Source organism: Pteropus alecto, unplaced genomic scaffold, assembly GCF_000325575.1.
Source record: "Pteropus alecto unplaced genomic scaffold, ASM32557v1 scaffold34, whole genome shotgun sequence".
Lineage (NCBI taxonomy): Eukaryota > Metazoa > Chordata > Mammalia > Chiroptera > Pteropodidae > Pteropus > Pteropus alecto.
The window spans coordinates 6,483,452-6,494,115 of NW_006435763.1; the positions used below are offsets into that span (position 1 = coordinate 6,483,452).

The following is a 10,664-nucleotide window of genomic DNA, read 5'->3' on the forward strand; positions in this document are numbered from 1 at the left end:
AGGGTGGCAGAGCCACAAGATAAAAAAATCCGAATGGGTGCCTGAATGACTGCAGAGTCCCCCACTGACCTGACCAAGGACTTTTATGTGAACAGGATATAAACTGCTAATACACAGAGCGTTTACAGATTTGGGTATCTGTCACAGCAGCTTGGCTTACCCTAAGTAATAAAGTTTAGCCTATGCATTCCATGCGTAAAACGCACCTCTGCACAAAACCTACATCAGATGCACAAACCTTAGTCTCCGCTTCTCGGAGATGTTCAGTGCATACTTTCGAATGGACTGGCTGTTGAGGTTTTCAGCGATCCCTCCCTCCAGCTGGGAGCTGTAAGAGTCTGTTGGCTTCAGCAAAGTGCCACTTTGCTTGTCTCGGGAAACGATGTTTGTCCTCTTGCGTGCAATGGACCGGTAGCTTGGCAATTCTTGGAGGAAATTCACAGGTGGAGGAGAAAAGCAACTGGAGGCTAAGGACAGGCTCTCTGCGTAAGTAAAAGGAAAATCATCACTCACCCCGGTGAGCTCGGGAGCCAACAAACAAAACCTTAGGAGACTTGGACCTCAGAGACATAACCACATCTTGCAGAGTCAGTAGCCTGGGCTACTGACAAAAGCATCTGTATCTTAATTACCAGGATGATGCTCAGGATAAGGAAATCATTTGCAAATGGGTTCCCTTTCCACAGATGTGTCTGCAAATATGCTTTAAATTGCATGGTATCTGAAAGCTAGTGTTTGGCTGCAGTCACTAGCTAAACGTGTGACCTTAGGCACTTATCTAAACTCTGGTCTTCATTCGTCAGATGGGGCTAGTAATACTTGCCCCAACTATCTTCACATAGTGTAGGGTAAGACGACGTATGATATAAAACTCTGAAGGGCATAAAGTGCTATGCAAACGTATCATGATGACCACGACGTTTATGGAGCATTTCCTATGCACCGGGTCCTGCGCGACGAGCTTCACACGCACTCACGGGATGAGGACTGGCCCTCTGATCTACTTGGACCACCAGAATGCCGCGGAAGTGATGCGGTCCCAATTCTAAGCCTGCGGGTTTCTGCTGCTCCCTGGACCCCAGCTGTTGCCACGTGAACGAGCCTGAGCTAACCTGCTGGAGGACGAGACGCTCCGGCCCAGCAGACGTGACACGTGGCAGAGCAAAACACCTCCTCCATGCTCTCCTGATTTCCTGATGCACAGAATCAGCAGAAACAATAAAATGGCTTTAGCCATCACATTTGGAGTAGTCTGTTAAGCAATGAGAGGTGACCGGGACAGAGAATGGAAAAGCAGAGGTCAGGGAGGTGGCTGGGGCCAGACCGAGTCAGACTTGGTGGGCTGTGCTATGACCCTTGGATGTGGCAGATGGGAGGCCACTGAGGGCTCTGGGCCAAGCACGTCATGATCTGACCAAGTTTTAGAGGGTCACTGTAGAGGCTGCGAGGCCAAGGACGGGACCCACCACAGGGGCCCACTTTTGGGCATTAAGGGTAATCATACAGTTAGCAGTACTCAGCCCCGTGCCTAGCACACAGTGGGCTCCATAAATGCACACACAGCTAACAGGACAAGCAGGGGCAGAGGGAGCGTGGGGAGGAGAGAAGTGGCCAAGGCCTGGCTCGGGGTTGGAGCGCCTCTCTGACGGGCACAAGCAGACACGACGGAACAGCAGTCCCACTGCGGATGACACACAGCCACGTGTCTGGAACCCTGCCAGGTGCCAAGTGCAAGCATGCCAGTCTCGCTCGACCTTCCGCTGCCCTGCCACAGCACACCCCGAGGATATGACACATTTCCAATTAGTAACGGCAGCTCCCTGAGCAAATATGGGGGGTGAAGCGGGCAGAAGCCGGGAGGCTTGAGGGTCCAAGCCCTGGCTGGAGGCCACTCCTCCCTCTGGACAGCAACAAAGAGCTGTTATTAACCGCGAACAAAGGTCTTTGAATCTGGAATGGTAGTGACCTATATTGAATATTCAGCAGTTGTGGGGTCAGGGATGGAGCCTGGGCTAGCTTGTCACCCACTAGCAAGGCCACCCCAGGCAAGATGATGACTATCTCTGAGTCACACGTTTCTCATCTCTGGCACTGGAGATGTGACACCATGGACCTCACTGGTGTGATCGTGAGGGCGGAGTTACAGGCCACATAACTAATACTGGCTAGGATTTACTGAACGCTTACCCCGTATCATGCTATTCGAGGTACTCAGAATGCATCACCACTCTTAATACTCTGAACTACTCTTTGACTAGAATTATCCCGTTTTATAGATGAAGAAACTGAGGCTCAGAGAGGTTGAGTGCCTTGCCTACTCACACAGCCAGGAAGTGTTGGAACTAGGAACCTATCACAGGGTTGTCAAACGCCCAAGCTGTGGTCTTTGCCATGAAACAATCGGTAGGCCATGGATTCAGAAGTGTTTCATAAACACCAAAATGCATACCGATTAATGACCTGATTGCGCTTACACGCTCCACAGGAAAGCTACGTCCTATTCACACTGCATAACAACAGTCCCTGGTGGAAAACTATATTTTCAAAATGACCGTCACCGCAGAGGAATGGTTTTTCCTTCTCAGACATTCTAGGGAAGGGCTCCATCTTCAAATGAAAAGAAAATCGCCCCCTACCTTTGAACACAGGCGTCATTACTTTTACAACTAAGATCAGCCTCCTCTTGCTTTCGCGGAGGACCACACACTTTCCAAAGCCTGACAGCACGTGGTTTCTCACCCCAGCAGCCAGGGCAGACAGCGAAGGCTTCGCAGCCCCGGCTTTTCATCAGGGACCCTGAGTCCCAGAGAGATGGCGGCTTGCCCAAGCTTCGATGTCAAGACAGACTCCTGGTTCCACCGCTCCTTAGAAAGGCAGGTCACGGCATCTCGCTGAGCCTCGGTTTTCTCATCCTCGGAGAATGAGAACGTCTCCTTACAGTTAGTGTCGGATGTTCTCTTGAGCTGGCTGGTCCAGCTGAAAGAGTCGTCGGCATGGCAACTTCACTCCTGTGGTCAGCGTATGGGCTGTTGGTTGACCATTTGCACAGGAGGTAGGAACATATTTCGGATATCGGGGTGCCTCCATCTAGGAATCCCTAGAATCTGTTGGCCGTTGGAGCCAGATTCCAGCAAATAGATTATTCTGGGTGGATAACTGGGTCTTTACAGGAGATGGGGGGGCAGGGGCAGGCATAAGTATTTCTTGCAGTGTCTGATATTCTTACAGGTTACGGACAAAGTCATTCTCTCTGAAGCTTAGAGCAGAGTCTTGCTCCTCGAAGGGCCTCTTTCTGAAGAGTGAATGAATGAATGGGCAGAGGCAGGCACATCTGGAGAGCATCCTTAAGTCTCAACTTTCTCGGCAGCTCTTTCCGCAGCATATCAAATTCTACCAACGGGCACTAACCCTCCCGGGTTGTGGGTTCAGGCCAACTGTGATCTGAACGGTACTAAAACCCCCACCAGCCTCCATCAAGTAAGTGCTTGCCAAGAACGGAGCCCAACCGTATTTGGTGCTAGGTTCACTTCAGGGTTTTTCTTCCCACTCACAGAACCTTGGAAACTCTGGGTAAGAAGGGACCTTCTGGGTCATCCAGTCCTGGCCTCTTGCCAGCTGCTGTGGGAATTAATTTAGTTGCAATGGAGTCCCTTTCTGCATGGGACTGCGGGCCGGGGCTGGGACTCTGGAGACAATGAGGGTTTGCAGACTCGCCTTGATGAGCTGCCACTCACTTCTTCAAGCAGCATATTTCCTCTAAGTGCCCATCCGTGTTATTATCCCAACCTCCTCCCTAACTGTTTACTTGTGTGTTGTCTCTGACTCTCTCCCTCCCCCATTAGACTATAACCTCCATAAGGGCAGGGACCCCATCTCTCTCCTTCACCAATGAATGAATGAATGATTCATGGATGAATGAATGAATCATGAATGAATGGATTTGGTGCTGGAATTACAGGCAATACTGGATCACCCACCGGACAGACCAAAGTATGCGCTTAGCACGCCAGCAAAGCAGCGGCACTAAAAAATGAGAAAAAGATTTAAGGATGATATATTTTTTTCACAATTGAAAAAAATCTTAAAGGAGGAAGAAAAAGCTGGCAAAAAAATATTGAGATGTTGACCAGATATTACATTCTTCCTATTTTGGGTACTTTACGCAAACCAGCCCAATTAGGAACAGGCTTCGCTATTATCTCAAGAAATGATCAAATGATATGTGCACACCCAATTTGATATTACTAATAAGGCATCGTTATTAGTAATTAGTAGATTTCAGAACTTTTTGGACTTCCTTCTACTCATCTCCTATGGTTTGACACAGTTTTTATTGTGCCAGCCGGAGACAGGGCACCTGAGTCATCTGTGCTCACAGCTACCACAGTCTTACCCAGGGGCCCACAGTCCAGGGAATCCAGCTGAAGCTGCCACATCTCCACCAAGTGCTCAAGAACCTCCGAGGCCAGGGATTCATCACGGCCCTACCTCTGGAAAGGCCACCCACCCATCCACTCATTCATTCATTCATTCATTCGCTCACATACTTGAAAACTTTACTGAGCAACTGCTATGTGCCACACACTCTTCTAGAAATGGAAGACAGCCCTGAATACGACATACAAATTACCCTACCTTACTGAGACTTACATTCTGGCTAAGGAGACAGAGAGTAAATATGCAAGAACAATATATTCCAGATAGTGGTAAGATGAGGCTGGGATGGGTTTGTACGAAGCTTAGAAAAAGGGAGAGAAGGAACCACATAGCTAGTTATGAAAAAAGCAAGTGCAAGGGCCCTGAGGCAGGACCATTGGAAGAACAGGAAGGCGGCCAATGTGGCTGGAGCGGAGTCAGCGGGGAGAGGAGTATCAGGGTAGAAAGTCAAGGCCACCGGGGCCTGTGGGCCATGGTGAGGCGATGGCTTTTACTTGGATAAGGTAGGAACCATGAGGGTTTTTAAGCAGAGGAATGACATGATCCGACCCAGATTTAACAGGATCTCTCTGGCTAGCATTGTGGCTATTTCTGTCCTTGAGCTGCACAGGTTGGCACAGCGATGTCCCACGCCAGGGCATCACGCGTCAGGCTGCAATGTCCTGCCATGGTGTAAATGTTCTACATCTGTACCTTCCAATACGGTAACCACTAGCCACGTGCGGCCACTGAGCAACTGAAATGCGGCCGTTGACACCGAGGGAAGGAATTTCAACAGATTTTATTAAATGTACATTTCCACAGCCACATGTGGCTAGTGGCTACTGTACTGGACAGTATGCAGGGGTCTCATTCACAGAAGCCCAGAGGGGGAGGAGCCAGGGGCCTTGGGAGCCACCTCCGTCCATGCAGGGGTCTCATTCACAGAAGCCCAGAGCCTAGTCTGAGATGGGGAGGAGCCAGGGGCCTTGGGAGCCACCTCCGTCTGCCAGACTTCAGAACTGCAGGGCTGAGAGGACTTGCGTGAATCATGGCACCTGGCACCTGGGCGAGGCCTGGGGCTGGCTGGGTCCAAGGTTTTATGAACACATGAGCAAACAGCCTTCAGGAACCGTGACTCACCGAGTCATCAGAGCCACGCTGGGCTCAGAACCCAGGTCTCCTGGTTTTCAAGCCCATAGAACATCCAGTGGGCTGTGTGTGGAGCAGTTGCTGTAATTCTGTCTGTTTGAGGAGCTGACATCACACGGTGGTTAAGAGCACAGCCTCTGAAGCCAGCTGCTTGGATTCGAATCCCAGCTTAGGTCCAGTTTCTTTCTTTTTTTAAAAATAATTTTTATTTTGCAGTTATGGTTGACATTCGATATTATTTTATACTACAATACAGTACACCTGGCAAGTTTCTTGACCATCCTGTGCCTCCGTTTTCCCACAGGTGACACACAGCCATCCTGAGGGTTAGATGGCTATGTGTAAAGTCTTAGAAAACAGGTCAGTGAACCTCTTCTGTAAAGGGCCAGAGCGCAATTACTATTTATCACATGGTCTCCATCACAAGTACTTTGCAGCAGGAAAACAACCATAATCCATAAATAAATGGGCGCGACCATGTTCTAATAACACCTTATAAAAATAGGTGGCATCCTGGATTCGGCCTGTGGCTGTACTTTGCCGCTCCCTGGCTTACAGCAATGCTGGCACCCTGTGCTACACACGTGTAGCCACTTATTGATGAGCCGACACTAGTTATTACCGACGAATAACCGACTCTGGCTTTTAATGGACGAAGTTCACGTACATGATGATTTCTGTTTGAGGTGGGGACCTTTCTTGCTATGCCCCAAGCTACTCCTTAGGTGAAGTGTTCATCCTTGTTGGCCAAGACCTCTCCGAAACATATATCCAAAGAGCCTGGAGGTGACTGTCATGACGACCAGCATTTACCATGTGGTGCGATTATGCCAAACTCTTTGCACGCTTAGTTCCTGTGATTCTCACAGAGACTTCATGTATTACTCTGATTTGCAATGCGGAAAGTTCAGAGAAGACAAGAACTTTGCCCAGACCCAGCCAAGGTCTGAACCCCGAGCAAAGACTTCAGCAAGCCTTACTCACTCTGACAGCCCTGGAGGTCAGTGTGGGGCCAGACATGGAACAGGTGCTCATTAAACATCTGTCCAATGCGTCCATGGACACGCTGGCTCTACGTTCACGTTAAGGTCCTCCTGTTTCAGAAGCTTGTCAAGTAACTTCTCAGAGCCTCCGTTTCAAAAGGGTAGAATGGGCAAGTTAACGCCCACGTCACTGAGTTCTGCGAGGAATTCAAGACAGTTACACACTTGAGCCCCAAATCAAACCGGTGACCGGGCTGACCAGGTCCCCAGGGAACCGGCTCCTGCTTGCCTTGCCTCATCCTATCTCCTCATCTAAGCTCCAGCCGGGGGCCTCTTCAAACACCCAAGGTCATTCCCTCCTCCAGCCCTCTGCTCTTCCTGTGCGCCCCTCCCCCTCCGAATGCTGTGCCCACCTGCACGCCACAGTCACCTGCACTGACTCCTTTACATCCTCAGCCTCAGCTCAGGAGTCTCCTCAGGGAGGCCTTCCCAATCACCCATCTAAGCAGGTCCCTCCCCCGCCCCCACTACGCCATCACTGTTTCTTTCTTTCTCAGCAGTTCTGGTTAACTCTAACTATCCTATTTTTAACTTTACCTGTACAGGGCGTGTCTCCCCTGTTTGACGAGCAGCTTTGTGAAAGCATGTCCCCCGGCCTGCCTCTTTCACCACTTGACCCCACGCCCAGGATACAGTTAAGGCTCAGGGTCAGATCCCTTCCTGCTCCTCCTGGTGGGTGGAGGGGAAGCCCACCCCCCTCCTGCAGAAGGTCCGGGTGGGTCCCGCAGCAAACAATGCTCTTTTAACAAGCAACCAGACTGCAACAAAGGTTACAACACTGAAAAGTCATTTCCCCCTTTTATCCCTCTAAATTCTCCATTTCCTAAAAAAAACAAAAACAAAATAAAGCCACCCAAGGCCTTTGGGCCTAATCAGGGCGAGAGTTGCTGGGCACAGCTCAGCCTCTTCCAGAAAAAATAAGTCAGCTGGGGGCGCGGGGCGGCTCTTCAGAGAACCACGGCAGCCTGACAAGGTCCTGTGCAGTCTCCAGCTGCGTCCAGACCTGCAGAAGGTCTCTCTTCCCAGGACACCTTTCAGGGTGATGAGTGACCCAGATGTATGCGCTTAGCAGATAAGGGGAAAAAAAATAAACACTGCAGGTTGAATGGTGACTTGTCTTCAGGCTTAATACAGTCTGTTGGACTAACATAGTCCAAAGAATAGTTGTTTAACTATATAAATACCTAATAGCATATGTCCAGAAAGTATGGGCAATAAATACCTAACAGCACATCTCCAGAAAGTATGGGCGCACGGCCAATTAATAATAATACCAACAGCCACCATTCAAGGGCACGGCTCCTGCCTGGGGTGCTGCTAGCTTCTTGACATGCTTGTTACATCTTCTCAGGGACCGTAGCAGATAGGGGTTGGGTTATTTCTACTTTACAGATAAGAAAACTGAGACTCAGAGAGGTAACGGGATTCGCTCGAGGTCACACAGCTGATAACTGGGATTCCCACGTGGGCCAGGCAGCTCCATAAGAACTACCGCCAGAGGTTCTCCTCATTTACCTTTGAAAAAGAAACAAACAAAACCCAAACAATTCCAACTTCCCTCACAGGAAGAGTCCAAGGAGGCTGTTTAGCTTTATTCCTTTCCCCTTCCAGGTGTTCCCTGTTCCAAAGGGCTAGACCAAGTCCCACCCTCCATCCAAATACAGTCACATCAGAGCCCTCTCGGTCCCCTCCCAAGAGCGAGGCCCTCTGAGGAGGAGAAAGAGCCATCACACAGGTTTCAGTCCGGCCTGGCTGTCACATAATGGCGATCTGGCATCTTGGCAGAGTCACTTCGGTTCCCCCACTAAATAGTTGGGTAATGGTCATAGCCAGTCCCTAAAGCAGGCTCAAGAGTCTCTGAGTTTGGCAGGTCCTCAGAAAACTGCCATGTCACCCATCAATTCTACTAGATATACGCCTAAAAGAATTGAAAATAGATGTTCAAATGAAAACTTGTACCTGAATGTTCACAGCAGCGCTACTCACAATAGCCAAAAGATGAAACAATCCGAATGTCTATCAGTGGGTGAATGGATACGCTGGTATATCCGTGCAATGGAGTATTATTCAGCCATGAAAAGAACTGGAGCACAGACACCTGCTACAACATGGGTGATCCTCAAAACCATTACTTATGCTAAGGGAAAAACCAGCTATAAAAGGTCACATGTTGTATGATTCCATTTATATAAGATGTCCAGAATAGGAAAACTCAGAGAGACAAAAAGTAGATTGGTGGTAGCCAAGGGCTTGGGGGAGACGGGGTGACTGGATACTGAGCACAGGGTTTCCTTTGGGGGTGATGAAAGTGTTTTGGAATTAGAGGTGACGGTTGCATATCAACACTGTGAATGTAATAAATGCTGCTGAACTGTATGCTTTCAGATGGTTGATTCTGTTATGTAAATTATACCTCAGTTAGAAAAAAAGTCACTACACGCATGCTAGTTGAAGATGAGCTGATATAAAGTACTTAATGACCGGAATATTAAAAACATTTGGCAACAGGGAAAAGCCATGAAGAGTCATTCCACTCAGCAAACAGAGAACGCGCCAGGCACCACGGGACTGAGGGACCCAAGGGTGGGCAAAATATCTCCCAGTGGCTACTTGACATAGTGCAAGGTCTTTGCCTCTTGGAGGAGGTGACATTGAAGCTGAGATCCGAAGCATGAGGACTTGGCCACAGGAAGGGTGGGGTGACAGATGTGTCAGGCAGAGGGAACAGTGAGGAGGGAAGCGTGTGGAGAGATTAGCCAGTGGCAGGGGCCTGGGAGAGGAGGACCAGCAGCAGGAGAGGAGGCTGGGGAGATAGGCAGGGACAGGCTCAGAGGACAATCCTCTCTAGAGGCCCTGGTGGCCCTCCACCTTCCACGCCTATCAGAACTTCCACTTTATAGATGGGAGAACTGAGGCTCAGAAAAGGAAGTAGCTTGCTCAAGGCCACACAGTTTATGAGAGGTCAAGTCAGCATCTGAACCCTGGTGTGTTCAATTCCCAAATTCCTGCTCTTAAAGATGTTACAACTCAAGAAAAGCTAAAATAAGAGGAAGATAAATAGAAACCAACGAGAAGAATCCTTGAATGGCCATTACTGAAAGGCCGAAATTGAGCTGATGCCACCAGCTTTACGAATGAGCTAGAAAAGAATTATCATTAAATCCGGTGTGAGTTCTGATTCCTGAGCAAGTTCCCAGGGTTGGGGTCGCTTTTGGATACCTTCTTTTTTGTTTTTTCTTTTACTTCTAGATCCTGAGAACAATCCAATCGAAGGGCCTAATGCCCAAATCTACATTCATGTTTTACTGTAAATCCTTGTAACAAAACTGTTATTCTCAAATTGCAATAGAAAAAACACTGCAGATAAAACTCACAGCAAGGTCTTGTGTTTTGTTAAGGTCAAATATAAGATACGAATGCTACAAAGAAGCCTGCTTGGGTGCTGGCAACTTTTCTATCTTCATTGGCGGTGGTACATAATTTTGTAAAAATTCACAAAGCAGCACGCAACTTCTACCCAATAAAAAAGAAGAAAGAACGGAAGATTATAACGCTTGCTTGGCTACCATTTATTGTGCCTTTCTATATAGAAGGCACTGTGCTAGGCAGGTCACAGGTCTTTCTCTCAGCTAATCTTACCAACTTCCTATTCCCATTTTACCGCTGAAGAATCTGAGGTCAGAGAAGGCAAACAATAAACAAGAGAGGCAGAACTCGGTTCCGAGTCCCTCTCATTGTAAACCCTACATGTTTGGGGGGCGGGCACCTCGTACCAGAATATGAGGCCCTGCGGGGATGTCTTAATCTTTTCATTTAACAGGTAAGTTCATTCAGAGACTAGCCCAGGATGCCTCAGCCAGCAACTAATTGGAAGGCAAAGCCTTCCACAGTCTGGGCTCCCATCCTCGTGCTGCTTTGATAGGGCGTGCGCTGTCTGAATGGGGTGCGGATGGGTGGGAGGAGGGGGAGCAGGAATAAGGGAGATCCGCTTCCCCCACTCCCTCCAGCCCGGGAGGTGGGGAGGGGGCTGGGCCCGCGCCACGCTCCCCGCAC

At 49.1% G+C, this 10,664-nt stretch overlaps 1 protein-coding gene across 1 annotated transcript in view; it reads right to left on the reverse strand.

The window, feature by feature from the left end:
• TMC7 (transmembrane channel like 7) overlaps nucleotides 1-476 on the reverse strand; it is a 31,342-nt gene extending 30,866 nt beyond the window's left edge. Inside the window, 1 exon segment of the mRNA XM_006927005.3 lies at nucleotides 239-476. The gene's annotated coding sequence lies outside the window, so the exon portion shown is untranslated.
• Between the last annotated feature and the right edge of the window lie 10,188 nt (nucleotides 477-10,664).